General features: G+C 41.4%; 1 protein-coding gene across 1 annotated transcript in view; it reads right to left on the minus strand.

The window, feature by feature from the left end:
• The window catches only part of HTR4 (5-hydroxytryptamine receptor 4), a 181,332-nt gene extending 168,685 nt beyond the window's left edge, over window positions 1–12,647 (minus strand). Inside the window, exon 1 of the mRNA XM_029217422.1 lies at window positions 12,553–12,647. The gene's annotated coding sequence lies outside the window, so the exon portion shown is untranslated. The remainder of the gene's footprint in view (window positions 1–12,552) is intronic.
• Window positions 12,648–12,879: the final 232 nt, after the last annotated feature.

A 12,879-nucleotide genomic window follows, 5' to 3' on the forward strand; every position in this document is an offset into this window, starting at 1 on the left:
TTTTTGTGTTTTTAGTATAGCTTTTAGCACTTGTTATCATTGGTGGATTTGTTTTTTGGTTTGGTTGCTCTCTTTTTTCTTTCTTTTTTTTATTACTTTTTAATTTTTTTATTTCTAATAATTTAAATTTTCTATTTTAATTATTTTATTTTATTTATTTGCATTCTTTCTTTCTTTTATTCTCCTTTTCTTCTGAGCCGTGTAGCTGACAGGGTTTTGGTGCTCTGGCCGGGTGTCAGGCCTGTGTCTCTGAGGTGGGAGAGATGAGTTCAAGACATTGGTCCACCAGAGACCTCCTGGCCCCACATAATATCAAACAGCGAAAGCTCTCCCAGAGATCTCCATCTCAAAGCCAAGACCAAGCTCCACTCAACAACCAGTAAACTACAGTGCTGGACACCCTATGCCAAACAACTAGCAAGACAGGTACACAACCCCACCCATTAGTAGAGAGGCTGCCTAAAATCATAATAAGGTCACAGACACCCCAAAACACACCACCGGACATGGTCCTGCCCACCAGAAAGACAAGATCCAGCCTCATCCACCAGAACACAGGCACCAGTCCCCTATAGCAGGAAGCCTACACAACCCACGGAACCAACCTTAGCCACTGGAGGCAGACACCAAAAAAAACGGGAACTACGAACCTGCAGCCTTTGAAAAGGAGACCCCAAACACAATAAATTAAGCAAAATTAAAAGAGAAACACACATCAGACGAAGGAGCAATGTAAAAACCCACCCAACCAAACAAATGAAGAGGAAATAGGCAGTCCATCTGAAACAGAATTCAGAGTAATGATAGTAAAAATGATCCAAAATCTCAGAAATAGAATGGAGAAAATACAAGAAACATTTAACAAGGACCTAGAAGAACTAAAGAGCAAACAATGATGAGCAACACAATAAATGAAATTAAAAATTCTCTAGATGGAATCAGGAGTGGAATAACTGAGGCAGAAGAACGGATAAGTGACCTGGAAGATAAAATAGTGGAAAAAACTACCGCAGAGCAGAATAAAGTAAAAGAATGAAAAGAATTGAGGACAGACTCAGAGACCTCTGGGACAACATTGAAAATACCAACATTCAAATTATAGGCGTCCCAGAAGAAGAGAAAAAGAAAGGGACTGAGAAATTATTTGAAGAGATTATAGTTGAACACTTCCCTAATATGGGAAAGGAAATAGTCAATCAAGTCCAGGAAGCGCAGAGAGTCCCATACAGGATAAATCCAAGGAAAAACATGCCAAGACACATATTAATCAAACTATCAAAAATTAAAAACAAAGAAAAAATATTAAAAGCAGCCAGGGAAAAGCAACAAATACCATACAAGCGAATCCCCATAAGGTTAACAAATGATCTTTCAGCAGAAACTCTGCAAGCCAGAAGGGAGTGGCAGGACATATTTAAAGTGATGAAAGGGAAATATCTACAATCAAGTTTACTCTACCCAGCAAGGGTCTCCTTCAGATTCGATGGAGAAATTAAAACCTTTACAGACAAGCAAAAGCTAAGAGAATTCAGCACCACCAAACGAGCTTTACAACAAATGCTAAAGGAACTTCTCTAGGCAGGAAACACAGGAGAAGAAAAAGACCTACAATAACAAACCCAAAACAATTAAGAAAATGGTAACAGGAACATACATATTGATAATTACCTTAAATGTAAATGGATTAAATGCTCCAACCAAATGATATATACTGGCTGAATGGATACAAAAACAAGACCCATCTATATGCTGTCTACAAGAGACCCACTTCAGACCTAAGGACACATACAGACTGAAAGTGTGGGGATGGAAAAATATATTCTATGCAAATGGAAATCAAAAGAAAGCTGCAGTAGCAATTCTCATATCACACAAAATACACTTTAAAATAAAGACTATTACAGGGCTTCCCTGGTGGCACAGTGGTTGAGAGTCCGCCTGCCGATGCAGGGGACACGGGTTCGTGCCCCAGTCCAGGAAGATCCCACATGCCACGGAGTGGCTGGGCCCATGAGCCACGGCCGCGGAGCCTGCGCGCCCAGAGCCTGTGCTCTGCAACGGGAGAGGCCACAACAGTGAGAGGCCCGCATACCGCAAAAAAAATAAATAAATAAAAAATAAAATAAAGACTATTACAAGAGACAAAGAAGGACACTACATAGTGATCAAGGGATCAATCCAAGAAGAAGATATAACAACTGTAAACATTTATTCAGCCAACATAGGAGCACCTCAATTCATAAGGCAAATGCTAACAGCTATAAAAGGGGAAATCGACAGTAACACAATCGTAGGGGACTTTTAACACCCCACTTTCACCAATGAATAGATGATCCAAAATAAAAATAAATAAGGAAACACAAGCTTTAAATGATACATAAAACAAGATGAATTTAATTGATATTTATAGGATATTCAATCCAAAAACAACAGAATACACTTTTTTTTTTGCGGTACACGGGCCTCTCACTGTTGTGTCCTCTCCCGTTGTGAAGCACAGGCTCCGGACGCGCAGGCTCAGTGGCCATCGCTCACGGGAGTAGCCGCTCCGCGGCATGTGGGATCTTCCCAGACCAGGGCACGAACCCGTGTCCCCTGAATTGGCAGGCGGACTATCAACCACTGCACCACCAGGGAAGCCCTAGAATACACTTTCTTCTCAAGTGCTCATGGAACATTCTCCAGGATAGATCATACCTTGGGTCACAAATCAAGCCACGGTAAATTTTCTTAAATTGAAATCATATCAAGTTTTTTTTTCTGACCACAACGCTACGAGACTAGATATCAATTACAGAAAATAATCTGTAAAAAATACAAACACATGGAGGCTAAACAGTACACTACTAAATAACGAAGAGATCACTGAAGAAATCAAAGAGGAAATCAGAAAGTACCTAGAAACAAATCACAATGAAAACACAATGACCCAAAACCTATGGATGCAGCAAAAGCAGTTGTAAGAGGGAAGTTTATAGCAATAAAATCTTACCTCAAGAAGCAAGAAAAATCTCAAATAAACAACCTAACCTTACACCTAAAGCAATCAGAGAAAGAAGAAAAAAAAAAACCCCAAAGTTAGCAGAAGGAAAGAAATCATAAAGATCAGATCAGAAATAAATGAAAAAGAAATGAAGGAAACAACAGCAGAGCTCAATAAAACTAAAAGCTGGTTCTTTGAGAAGATAAACAAAATTATTAAACCATTAGCCAGACTCATCAAGAAAAAAAGGGAGAAGACTCAAATAAACAGAATTAGAAATGAAAAAGGAGAAGTAACAACTGACACTGCAGAAGTACAAAGGATCATGAGAGATTACTACAAGCAACCATATGCCATTAAAATGAACAAACCTGGAAAAAATGGACAAATTCTTAGAAAAGCACAACCTTCTGAGACTGAACCAGGAAGAAATAGGAAATAAAATAGACCAATCACAAGCACTGAAATTGAAACTGTGATTAAACATATTCCAACAAACAACAGCCCAGGACTGGATGGCTTCACAGGTGAAATCTATCAACATTTAGAGAAGAACTGATACATATCCTTCTCAAACTCCTCCAAAATATAGCAGAGGGAGGAACACTCCAAAACTCATTCTACAAGGCCACCATCACCCTGATACCAAAACCAGACAAATATCTCACAAAGAAAGAAAACTACAGGCCAATATCACTGATGAACACAGACGCAAAAATCCTCAACAAAATATTAGCAGAATACTAGCAAAATACAAACAGAATCCAACAGCACACTAAAAAGATCATACACCATGATCAAGTGGGATTTATCCCAGGAACGCAAGGTTTCTTCAATATATGCAAATCAATCAATGTGATAAAACATATTAACAAATTGAAGGAGAAAAACCATATGATCATCTCAATAGATGCAGAAAAAGCTTTTGACATAATTCAACCCCATTTATGATAAAAACCCTCCAGAAAGTAGGCACAGAGGGAACTTACCTCAACATAATAAAGGCCATATATAACAAACCCACAGCCAACATCGTTCTCAATATTGAAAAACTGAAACCTTTTCCTCTAAGATCAGGAACAAGACAAGGTTGCCCACTGTCACCACTATTATTCAACATAGTTTTGGAAGTTTTAACCACAGCAATCAGAGAAGAAAAGGAAATAAAAGGAATCCAAATTGGAAAAGAAGAAGTAAAGCTGTCACTGTTTGCAGATAACAAGATAGTATACACAGAGAACCCTAAAGATGCTACCAGAAAACTACTAGAGCTAATCAATGAATCTGGTAAAGTAGCAGGACACAAAATTAATGCACAGAAATTTCTTGCATTCCTATACACTATGATGAAAAGTCTGAAAGAGAAATTATGGAAACACTCCCATTTACCACTGCAACAAGAAGAATAAAATACCTAGGAATAAACCTACCTGAGAGAAAAGACCTGTATGCAGAAAACTATAAGACACTGATGAAAGAAATTAAAGATGATACAAACAGATGGAGAGATATATCATATTCTTGGATTGGAAGAATCAACACTATGAAAAGGACTATACTACCCAAAGCAATCTACAGATTCAATGCATTCCCCATCAAACTACCAATGGCATTTTTCACAGAACTAGAACAAAAAATTTCACAGTTTGTATAGAAACACAAAAGACCCTGAATAGCCAAAGCAATCCTGAGAAAGAAAAACAGAGCTGGAGGAATCAGGCTCCCTGACTTCAGACTATATTACAAAGCTACAGTAATCAAGACAGTATGGTACTGGCACAAAAAGAGAAATATAGATCAATGGAACAGAATAGAAAGCCCAGAATAGAAAGCCCAGAGATAAACCCATGCACCTATGGTCATCTTATTTTTGATAAAGGAGGCAAGAATATACAATGGAGTATACGGTGCTCCATTGTAAGCCTCTTCAGTAAGTGGTGCTGGGAAAACTGGACAGCTACATGTAAAAAGAATGAAATTAGAACACTCCCTAACACCATACACAAAAGTAAACTCAAAATGGAATAAAGACCTAAACGTAAGGCCAGACACTGTAAAACTCTTAGAGGAAAACACAGGCAGAATACTCTATGACATAAATCACAGCAAGAGCTTTTCTGACCCACCTCCTGAAGAAATGGAAATAAAAACAAAAATAAACAAATGGGACTTAATGAAACTTCAAAGCTTTTGCACAGCAAAGGAAACCATAAACAAGTTGAAAAGACAACCCTCAGAATGGGAGAAAGTATTTGCAAATGAAGTAACTGACAAAGGATTAATCTCTAAAATTTACAAGCAGCTCATGCAGCTCAATATCAAAAAAACAAACAACCCAATCCAAAAATGGGCAGAAGACCAAAGAAGACATACACATTACCAACAAATACATGAAAAGATGCTCAACATCACTAATCATTAGAGAAATGCAAATCAAAACTACTATGAGGTACCACCTCACACCGGTCAGAATAGCCATCATCAAAAAATCTACAAACAATAAATGCTGGAGACGATTTGGAGAAAAGGGAACCCTCTTGCACTTTTGGTGGGTATGTAAACTGATGGAGAACAGTATGGAGCTTCCTTAAAAAACTAAAAATAGAACTACCACACGACCCAGCATTCCTACTACTGGGCATATACCCTGAGAAAACCATAATTCAAAGAGTCATGGGGCTTCCCTGGGGGCGCAGTGGTTGAGAATATGCCTGCCAATGCAGGGGACACGGGTTTGAGCTCTGGTCTGGGAAGATCCCACATGCCGCGGAGCAACCAGGCCCGTGAGCCACAACTACTGAGCCTGCGCATCTGGAGCCTGTGCTCTGCAACAAGAGAGGCCGCGACAGCGAGAGGCCCGCGCACCGCAATGAAGAGTGGCCCCCACTTGCCGCAACTAGAGAAAGCCCTCGCACAGAAACAAAGACCCAACACAGCCAAAAATAAATAAATTAATTAATTAATTTAAAAAAAAAAAAAAAAGAGTCATGTACCGCAATGTTCATTGCAGCTCTATTTACAATAGCCAGGACATGGAGGCAACCTAAGTGTCCGTCGACAGATGAATGGATAAAGAAGATGTGGCACATATATACATTGGAATATTACTCAGCCATAAAAAGAAATGAAATTGAGTTATTTGTAGTGAGGTGGATGGACCTAGAGTCTGTCATACAGAGTGAAGTAAGTCAGAAAGGGAAAAGCAAACACTGTATGCTAACACATATACACATATATATGGAATGTAAAAAAAAGGTTCTGAAGAACCTAGGGGAGGGACAGGAATAAAGACGCAGACATAGAGAATGGACTTGAGGACACGGGGAGGGGGAAGGGCAAGCTGGGACGAAGTGAGAGAGTGGCATGGACATATATACACTACCAAATGTAAAATACAGAGCTGGTGGAAAGCAGCCACATAGCACAGGGAGATCAGCTCGGTGCTTTGTGACCCCCTAGAGGGGTGGGATAGGGAGGGTGGGAGGGAGACGCAAGAGGGAGGAGATACGGGGATATATGTATATGTATAACTGATTCACTTTGTTGTAAAGCAGAAACTAACACACCGTTGTAAAGCAATTATACTCCAATAAAGATGTTTAAAAAAATAAAAATAAAAAATTTAAAAATTTTTAAAAAAAAGGAACAACAGCTTACTTTGAAATCATCCAAAAAATGAATTGCTGAACGGATAGAGGAGTGAATAGATAGTAATATGATAGAGCAAGTTAGTAAAATGTTAATTGTAGAACCTATGTGGTAAGTATATGGGTATTCACTATACAAGTCTTTCAACTTTTAAGTAGTTTTTTTACAATAAAATATTGGGAAATAAACCCCCAAAAAGGCAACAACAGGTTTGTTAGAAGAGTTGGATCAGATATAGAGCTCTCAGCAATGGTCATGGTAAGTGCTTGTCATATTTTAGAAATGATTATTTACTATAGAGGTAGAAGATGGGACAAGATGATAGATCCCTTCAGCTCGTACAATCTGTGAGTCAGAGCTGTGCTAGGTGAGCCAGAGGCATGACATGCATAAGCAGAGTGAGAAGCCAGGCCACGTGGCATAGAGACCAGATTGACAGGGAGGAGCCAGGATGCAGTCACAGAAGTATGAGAAACCAAGAGGTATGCACAAACGACAGGTGCAGGACCCTACACAGGGAATGGTTAACATGGGGAGGACCTTGAAAACAAAGGCAAATGGCCATTATTACATGCCAAATTAATGTGTTTCTCTCTCAACTATCCCTTTGGTAGGAGACATGCATCAGATTTAGAGTCAAACCTGAGTTCAAATTCTGTCTCTGCCAACTAGGTATGTGACAACAGGAGATATTCATTCAAGCATCTTCTAGACCACTTTTACTAGGAATACCTACCACAATACAAGCGTGAGCCCATGGCAACTACTCTTCTGCTATGACCTTGGGCCATCAGATCCTTTCTCTTGAGAGTTTGAACCAAGAGACACACTTGTGGGAATATGTCATATTAACTGAAGAGCAATGGGGAGAAGATTGTGAATGCCTGCAACTGAGTTCTCCAGAGATGACCTGATTTCTGTCCCTCCTGGGGCCTAGTTCCTTGATCTATGAGAAGCTCCATTATCCTTCCAATAAATTTCACTTTCTGTTTAAGCAAGCTAAAGTTGGCTTTTATTATGTATGAGGAAAAATATATATTTACTAATACAATTAGCCTTCTAATAATATAAGAGTTTATTTAAATTTCCAGGCCTTGGTTTCCTCATCTCTAAACAACAACAACAAAAACCCCTCATCTCTCAGTGACTGATTGAAAAATTTAAAAAGACTAGGTGTAACAACTCCACAGTACAGAGTAAATATCCAATAAACATTATTTTAATTGCATCTGAGTTTCACAATAACTAAATCTTTCTGAGTAAGTACTCGGAGACACCTTGTTTAGGTGGAGGATGTGTGGTCATGCAAAAACAGACTGATGCTGGCAGTCAAGAAGAAGGAAGGAGTTGACTGAGTTTGAAATTTGTTTTAAAAGAAACTTTTCTGATTGAAATTTTAAAAAAATTAATCAGTTACATATTCATGTTTTGACTGGAGTTTCTGTTGGGTTTCTTTGTGCTGCTGATGATACGAAAGGGAAAAATGTACAAAGCAACAGGAAGCAAAAGCTGGATGCACACATAACATATATTTCTTAATCTCAGAAGGACGGGTCAGAATTTATCTGACAGTAGACAAGATATTAATGTACTTTTTATTGGGATTATTCTGTGACTAATGAGGACTTTTATCACCCAAATTGAGTGGTAGGTGGAAGGAGGGAACAAGAAAAGATCTAAGATCATAACTATTAACTCAGAAGTATCACAGCTGAGAAAAAGAATACATTTTTCTGAAATTCAAAACGAGAGGCAAAGCTTAGACGCTTCGTGAGAGGTGTCAATTAGCCCCTAGCAGTTACTGTCTTTCAATCTTGCTTTATTTATTGATTCTCCTAAATCCAAATATTTAGTTATCTTAAAAATAAGGTATCTTTTTATTTAAAAAATTTCAAGTGGGTGAGTTGTGAGCTTTATTTGGTTATTAGGTCTCAACCATGTGGTTTTCAAATTGTGGTCCCTGGACCAGCAGCATCAGCATCATCTGAGAATCAGTTAGAAATGCAAATCCTCAGACCCCAGCCCAGAAGCGCGGAATCAGAAACTCTAGGAGTGGGGATCAGCAATCTGTGTGTTGATATAGGGTCTTAAAGTCAACCTTCTTAGGGCTTGCCTTGGATCTTCAATATTAATGGTAATTGGTAAAGTAGTCATTCTTACTCTGACTATACTTAAGGTTAGCCCCATCGATAAGCCTGTTTGGTGGCTATTTATATCACACTTATATTTCCCTCTGTCCAAATGTGTACTACTTTCTACTGCCCCAAAGTATAAAAACAGCAAGCAGAATGGAAGAATGAAAGGGCAGGCCAAGAAGAATACAGAAGGAGGGAATTGATAAAAATATGGCAACTTTAGTTTGGGTGATAAAAGAGATATCAAAAGTTTAGATAATAGTGAGGATTTAATGGAAAAAGAAATGTCTCATCCATTGTTTGCTTCTTTCTGCCATTCTTCCTTTCCCTTGAGCCCTTCTCCCCCAATTTAACCAACCCTGCCACCACCTCTCTCACTCTGCATATGCCTTAGAGCTATTTCCGAATAACCTGAATTACAAAGAGAGAGAAGACAAAAAAGGTAAGAAGTCACAATATGTCAGCTGAACACAACTATCAACCTCACAGTCTCTAATCTTCCTAGAAGCAGACTTGATTCTACAACTGAAACAGACAATGTTTAAGATCATTTCTACCCTGTAACATCAAGATCCCATTCTCAGAGGCAGTTTAATGTGCGGAACAAAGTTTCAGAACAAAGACTCTGGAGCACACAACCCAACCCCAGCTCCACCACTTCACAGCTAAATGAACTTGGACATGTTATTCCACCTCTCTTACGTATGAGTTACCCCATCTCTAAGACAGAGAGAATAAAGTATCTCTCTTATAGGATCCTTAATGCAGATTAAATGAGATTATCCATGTAAAGCATTTAGAACTGTGTCTAGCACATAAGGGCTGGATTAATGTAAGCTATTAGGATCATTACTATGTTGTCTCTCAAACACTCCTCAGCCTTCAGCAGCATCTTGAGCATTTCCAGACATAGCAACAAGGCAGTGAGAAACCAGGAGGGATGAAGGTAAACGTGTGAGGGTGGCTAATTTGGAAGGGGGTGGAAAAGCAGCAAGCAACACAGCAGTTCATCTATCTACTAAAATACTTTGTTGTAAGGTCTGTTCAAGACCCCAAGACTCGTGTTTGAATTACAACAGTCGTTCTCAACAGGTGTTTGGGGGGGTACTTTGTCCCCCAAGGAGATACTGGTAATATCTCGAGATATTTTTGGTTATCACAACAGAGAGTTGCTACTGGCATCTAATGGGTGCCAGAGATGCTGCTAAACATACTACTATGGACAAGCTAGGCCCTCACAACAAAAAATTATCTAGCCCAAAACATTAATGGTACAAGAGGTCTGAGAAACCCTGAATTACAATGTTGTTTGAAGTTATCTTAAGAAGGCTTGACAGATTTTTTTTTTTTTAATTTTCAAAAAGGCAATAGTATGGAAGATTTTGGCACTTGATGGAGGTGAGAATGGGTGACCTATAAGACCTTTTCAACTCTAAGGCTTGATGTGTGCAGTTAATGCTCAACCACAAAACTAAGTCAATAGTGCATTTTCACCCTTTTCCCTTTGCCTAATTCCTTTCCCTGAAGACAAACTGAATTTCTTTTTTAAAAAAGACGGTTAGATATTGGAAGGTAATCATAAGACATTAGGATAAAATTTTCTCACTAAAACAAAGAACATCAATGATAATCAGATAACTTTAGAGCTGGAAAAAACCTTGGATATGATTTAGCAAATAGATTCTAGTTGAAGTCTTCCATTTCATTTCACAGATGAAGAAACTGAGATTTAGAAAGGCCAAGAGACTTGATCTAGGTCACATAATACTACAACCATCAGAAGGTCCAGATTCTTCCAAAGAACTTATTTATTACTCACTGATAATATCAAGGGACTTCTCTATGTGCCTTTATTTTGCATTTTTCAATGATCACAGTCTACATCTGTTCCTATCTCTGGAAATCCCTGAGTATGGGTCTCACCTGATTAGGTGCTGGAAGTGGGAATAAAAAACAAACAAACAAAAAATTTAGGTTCAAGAGATATTGAGCAAAAATGGATAAGACCCGCCTATTGATTAAGCTGTGGTCGCTACTGATAAAGAAAGAGGAGAAATAAAGAGGTGACTTCAGTTCCCAGCCAGGGTGACTTGGAGGATGGTGGTGGTTCAGTGATAGATGGGATAGTCAGGAGGTGATCTGGGTAGCAGGTACTTATGCTGGGTTTCAGGTGCTGTTCTTCAGTCTGTGAAGTTAAGGAAAGAGATGAGGGGATGAACAGTGTCGGGGAGGTCCGGGAGAAGTCGAATGGAAGAAAACACATTCAGTTTGGAGGTTACAAGGCCACTGTGGCCCCTAGAAGGAGCAGCTTCAGGAGTGAAATCCAGATAACTCAGAGGAACCAAGAGCATCACTGTCCTCTGAGCCCTAGGACCTCTGTCTGCTCAACATGTGCTGAACTGAACACTCCCTGAAGCTCCTGCTAGCCTGATGTGCTACAGTTCTCCTGGAGTTTAAATGATGACCCACTGAACTGCAAAATAATAATTATAACAAAGACATTTCCCAAAACACAGGAGTGAGTGTAGGCTAAGTAAGGGTGGCGTGGAAAAAATAAACGTTGAGACAGAAAAATGACTTGAGGATGATGCAAATCCTCTTTACTTTATACTAATTTTTTCCGCACTCATCGCTTCTTGAGAGCTGCTCCTCAGAGCTCCACGAGTCTCATCCCATGTCCTGACTTCTTCCTTGTTTCTAGGGAACTGCATCCATCACCAGTGTCCTTTCCCTTCATCATCTGGGCTCACCAGCAGCACGCAGCAACTTCTCCTCCCTCATCACCGATGCTGAAGTTTCACACAGGGGACTAGGCAAACACCACCCACCACCGCCAGGGTCACCCACAGCTATTGACCTGGGGACTCCGTCCCAGCAATATTAAGACAGGAGAGCAAACTAGCCTCAGGGTCCTTCCATCAAAAGCCACCGTTTGGTTCATGCCAAACCTGTACCCTAAGAAACATTTTTTGTGTATTTTAATGAACCAATGGGAAATCAAGCCAATGTCTTCTAGGAAGACAAGCTCATGCCATGACTTCTCCACCCCTGCCAGCCATCACTTCCCTGTATCAACAGCCACTTCTTCCAAAGGCAACTAACAGCACAGTGCCTCACACTGGGTAGCAAGCTGAGAAGAAGTGCATCTTAACTTGGGATTGGGATTCTGTGAAAGACAAACGCAGGAAGCTAGCCCTGGCAGCCACAGCGAACGTTTCATGCAGCACAGCATGGCCACACACTCACGGTCACTTACACACACAGCCAGGTATACACTCCGGGTATGCATATCTTGTCTCACACACACACACACACACACACACACACAGAGTTAGAGTAGTACACTCCGTTACACATCCAGGATCATCCATACTGTCCACACATGTACCCTGTCTCTCTCTCTCTCTCTCTCTCACACACACACACACACACACACACACACACACGGTTATATACGCACAGCCTATGTTATGTCTCTCTCTCACACACACCCTTTACACACACTACCTCACAGAGCCAGCGAACACACAGTTTCACAAGTACTTACGTACACAAGCGTAGGGCACTAGCCCCAACCCTAGTGGTCCCACGCTGGAGGCATGTCCTACACGACCAGCCAGCCCACCTACAGCCTGAGCCGCCATGCAGCCCATCCCTGAGGTAAACCCGGGTCCCATAAGTCCAGAGCCCCCAGCGCGTCGCCGTCGCGCCGCCCCGCCCCCGCCGCGTCCCCGCAAACACGAGGACTCGCAGGGTCGTGACCCCTGCGCCCTCGCCGCACCTTACCCTCCGCCTGAGGCGAGGGAGCGAGGCGCCCTGGCGGACCGGACCCGCCACCTCTCGCCGCGGAGCCGAGCTTCTGTCGCCGCGCTCCCAGCCGCTGCCTGCGCCCTCCCCGCCGCCCCCTCGGGTGCGGGCTTCATCCCCCGCACTGGCAGGCTGGCGAGCGCGAGGCGCGGGCCCGCCCGGGTCTGCGGGCGGAGGGACCCCAGCGCAGGCTCACCGGGGCTGGCCGAGCATCGTTCTCCTCCCGGCCGGCCGAGACTGGCTCCTCAGGCTCAGCAGCCCCCAGCCCGCGTGGTCCTCGCGGCCGCCCCCTGCGGACGCCGAGGG

This window comes from Monodon monoceros, unplaced genomic scaffold (genome assembly GCF_005190385.1).
Source record: "Monodon monoceros isolate NGI ecotype Baffin Bay Population unplaced genomic scaffold, NGI_Narwhal_1 Super_Scaffold_12, whole genome shotgun sequence".
Lineage (NCBI taxonomy): Eukaryota > Metazoa > Chordata > Mammalia > Artiodactyla > Monodontidae > Monodon > Monodon monoceros.